Source organism: Silurus aristotelis (assembly GCF_946808225.1).
Source record: "Silurus aristotelis genome assembly, contig: scaffold_188, whole genome shotgun sequence".
NCBI lineage: Eukaryota > Metazoa > Chordata > Actinopteri > Siluriformes > Siluridae > Silurus > Silurus aristotelis.
In genome coordinates, this window is record NW_028149054.1 from 701 (window position 1) to 5,000 (window position 4,300).

At 43.8% G+C, this 4,300-nt stretch overlaps 1 long non-coding RNA gene across 1 annotated transcript in view; it reads left to right on the plus strand.

Annotated features, from left to right (window-relative positions):
- The first annotated feature begins 1,543 nt into the window (after positions 1 to 1,543).
- LOC310723054 overlaps positions 1,544 to 4,300 on the plus strand; it is a 19,132-nt gene continuing 16,375 nt past the window's right edge. The window contains exon 1 of the long non-coding RNA XR_014532570.1: positions 1,544 to 1,874. This is a non-coding gene — a long non-coding RNA (uncharacterized lncRNA). The remainder of the gene's footprint in view (positions 1,875 to 4,300) is intronic.

Here is a 4,300-nt window from a genome sequence, read left to right on the forward strand (position 1 = left end):
GTTCAATAGGGTTGGATCTCTATAGCAGGAGACCTTCTGTACACTTCCGACACTTGGAAAGCAGATGTTCATGGAGCTGTGGCATTGACATGCTGGAACAGGTTTGGATCTTCTAGTTTTAACAACATCATACAAATGTACACAACAGTTTGTGGAAGAACCAAATATGGCTGGAAAAGTCCAAATACTTTTGGTTGTATAGTGTATATTTGGACTCATTCTGGTCCTCAGTTGCCATCGGAGTCTTCCAGTAACTGAATTTCTGTCAAGATCTATCAGATCTACACACACACACACACACACACACACACACACACACACACACACTGAGCTGTACTGAGCATGTGCAGAAGTGTTCTCACTGTGGGGTCTCATGGCTTTAAGTTCTCCATCTTGGGTGCTCATGTGTTTATGGTTCTTCAGGGACTTGGGAGAGATCTGTATTTAGGGTTGCCAGGTTTGTTCTCTGGTCTTTAAAGCTCTAAGTGTCTTATTTCCAGTCCTTATGGTTCTGACTCTGGGATTAGTCTCAGGTTTCTCTCAGGGTTCTCAGCAAACACAACAGCAGCTGGATTTCAGGCTTTAGGTTTCTCATTCTTGGTCAGTGCCAGTCTTCAGAGAAAGAAGATGAAAAGAACAGTTTGAGACCGACCCCAGGGTGCAGATAGGAACCTGTTTTTCTGAGGAGCACTATCATTGTCTCATGTGTTTTTTTAATGCTTATCTTTTTCTTCCATCATCCTTCTTAATTCCTCTCCCTTTTTTTTCATCTTCTTATTTCCATCTTCTTCTTTCCTCCTCCTTCTTTTTCATCTTCCCTTCTTCTTCTTCTTCTTCATCTTCTGTGTATAGATGAATAAAAAAGACCCTGCAGGTCTTTTGGTTTCTATAATCATTACAATAAACACTACACACAGCGGTGCACTTACTTCTGACCTCTGTGTCATTGTCCAACTTCTCCACGTTGTTTTTGTTCCTGTTATTCTTGCCTTCACCTATTGGTGGCACCATTATCCTATAAATAACAGAAGAATTCAGTTTAAAAATAAGCTCATTGAAGAACCTACCCCATCTTCTGGATTGTGATGGGTCAGAAGGTGTTGATTGATTCTCTGGTGCTCACTTGTTGGGATGAGTGTAATCATCACTAGGGTTAATGTAAAGGTGACATTCATGGAAGGAGTCTCCAGTGTCAGAGGTGAAGGTGTAGGTTATCATCAGGATGGAGATGTTTATGATTCTTTTTTGTGGTTTCTGTGGTCACAGAGTCACAGAGGGGAACTTGTTACGTGTATAAATGGATAAAAGTGCTTTTAACTTTTAAAACATATGAAACATTAATCTACTGCTAATAAAACATTATGGAAAAATAATTCATGTTCAGGTGGTAACTCTGCTTCATCACTCCACCTGCTTAGTTTAATGTAACACACACACACACACACACACACACACACACACACACACACACACACACACACACACACACACAAGTAAAACTTACATAATCCATTGGAAGGAGAGGGAAGAGCTGCAGGAGCAGATGGGACAAAAAGGGGACGGAAAACATATTAAGAAAAAGGATAGGGTATGAAGGGGCGGGAGAAAGGAAAGAGGGAGAGAGAGAGAGAGAGAGAGAGAGAGAGAGAGAGAGAGAGAGAGAGAGAGAGAGAGAGAGAGAGGAATGTTTCTGTGTCTCGTATCTGAAATGGGACAGTGGAAATATCTCCTCTTCCAGTCTACTGATCTTTTCGGAGCAATACGTGGTTGTGAAGAACCGTGTGATGGCTGAAGATGAGAGGAGTTTATCATGAGGCCGAATCGCTCTGAGACACCTTAATGGAGGACAGCAGACCTGCAGCTTGGATGAGAAGGTAAAACATGACAGAACACAGAGGGATGAGGTGGAATGGAATTGTGAGGTAGTGAGAGAACATATATTGAGAGGACAAGGTGTCCAAGTTCTCACAACTTTCTGCTTCTCTAAACACACTGCTTTCAAACCTGTTATTATCATTCAGAAATGCAGTATGTTCTTACAAAGGCATGAAGCTGAGGTGTGTGTGTGTGTGTGTGTGTGTGTGTGTGTGTGTGTGTGTGTGTGTGTGTGTGTGTGTGTGTGTGTGTGTGTGTGTGTCTGCGTGTGAGACAGCATGATGCAGAGTAATCATCTCTAAATGACATAATTACACTCAGGAAACATGGAGCACAGAGAAATGTCTCGTAATCCCACTTGGATCAGCAGTGTTCATGAGGGACAGACAGATAACAGAAACAAATATTTAGAGAGAAAGAGAGAGAGAGAGAGAGAGAGAGAGAGAGAGAGAGAGAGAGAGAGAGAGAGAGAGAGAGAGAGAGAGAGAGAGAGATAGCCATACACAGTTTTAGACAGACAGACAGAGAGATGAAGAGACCTGACAGACAGTGTGGGTATAGTATCAGGTCAGACAGACAGACAGACAGACAGACAGAAGACAGACAGACAGACAGACAGACAGACAGACAGACAGACAGTGTGGGTGAAGTATCAGGTCAGTCAGACAGAGAGACCGACAGACAGTGTGTGAAATATCAGGTCAGACAGACAGTGTGTGTGGAGTATCAGGTCAGACCGACAGACAGACAGACAGACAGACAGACAGACAGACAATCTGGGTGGAGTATCAAGTCAGACAGATAGACCGACAGACAGTGTGTGTGGAGTATCAGGTCAGACAGACAGACAAACAGGCAGTGTGGGTGGAGTATCAGGTCAGACAGAAAGACCAACAGACAGACAATGTGGGTGGAGTATCAGGTCAGACCGACAGACCGACAGACAGACAGTGTGGGTGAAGTATCAGGTCAGACAGACAGAGACAGACAGACAGACAGACAGACAGTGTGGGTGGAGTATCAGGTCAGACAGACAGACCGACAGACAGACAGTGTGGGTGGAGTATCAGGTCAGACAGACAGACAGACAGACAGACAGTGTGGGTGGAGTATCAGGTCAGACAGACAGACAGACAGTGTGGGTGGAGTATCAGGTCAGACAGACAGACAGACAGACAGACAGACAGACAGTGTGGGTGGAGTATCAGGTCAGACAGACAGACAGACAGACAGACAGACAGACAGTGTGGGTGGAGTATCAGGTCAGACAGACAGACAGACAGTGTGGGTGGAGTATCAGGTCAGACAGACAGTGTGGGTGGAGTATCAGGTCAGACAGACAGACAGTGTGGTTGTATCAGGTCTCAGGCTTGATGTAAAGGTGTATATTCAGTCTGAAGGTATTTATAAATGTGTGTGATGAGAAGTTTCTTCTCCAGCAAATTATATCATCACCACAAACAAAGAACTCCATCAGGTGTCCTGTGAGCACGAGGAAAATCCATCCTCCATCATCTTTTATTTATTTCTTTATAATATTATTTCTTTTATAGTTTATTGTAATTTAGCATCAGTAAACTCTTGTTCCTGATTCCCGTGTGTATCAGGTGGTTGAGGAACATCTCCCCATCTTCTTCCGTGATCTGGTACCTAAACCTTTCTGTCCGAAAGAGAAACACATCTAAGAGTTTGGATGTGCAGTGTGTAAGGAGTGTGAGTACAGCCTCAGATTTCCTCTGCATGTTTCAGACGTGTGCAAAACGTTTCTCTCTACACGTGACTGTGATGGTGTTGGTGCTGAGCGTTAAACTCACTCACCTCACACTCCAGACCTAGACTTTTTGAAGATACATTTGAACCAGTATGTGTGTGTGTGTGTGTGTGTGTGTGTGTGTGTGTGTGTGTGTGTGTGTGTGTGTGTGTGTGTGTGTGTGTTTGTGTGTGTGTGTGTGTGTGTGTGTGTGTTTGTGTGTGTGTGTGTGTGTGTTTGTGTGTGTGTGTGTGTGTGTGTGTGTGTTTGTGTGTGTGTGTGTGTATGTGTTTGTGTGTGTGTGTGTGTGTGTGTGTGTGTGTGTTTGTGTGTGTGTGTGTGTGTGTGTGTGTGTGTGTGTTTGTGTGTGTGTGTGTGTGTGTGTTTGTGTTGTGTGTGTGTGTGTGTGTGTGTGTGTGTGTGTGTGTGTGTGTGTGTGTGTGTGTGTGTGTGTGTGTGTTTGTGTAGGAAGAGATTCTTTAGTGCTGATGTTAAATAAAACAATGTGGCTCAGTGGTTTGAGGACCAGGTGTTTACTTGGAATCTGATCTGAGGTTTGATTCCCATGTGTGAATTAGGGATGATAACAAACAAGTGTATGATTGGGAATTAACAAAACATCTGCTGTGAACTGATAGAACCACCAGGCTAAGATGACTGGGGTTAAGATTAGAG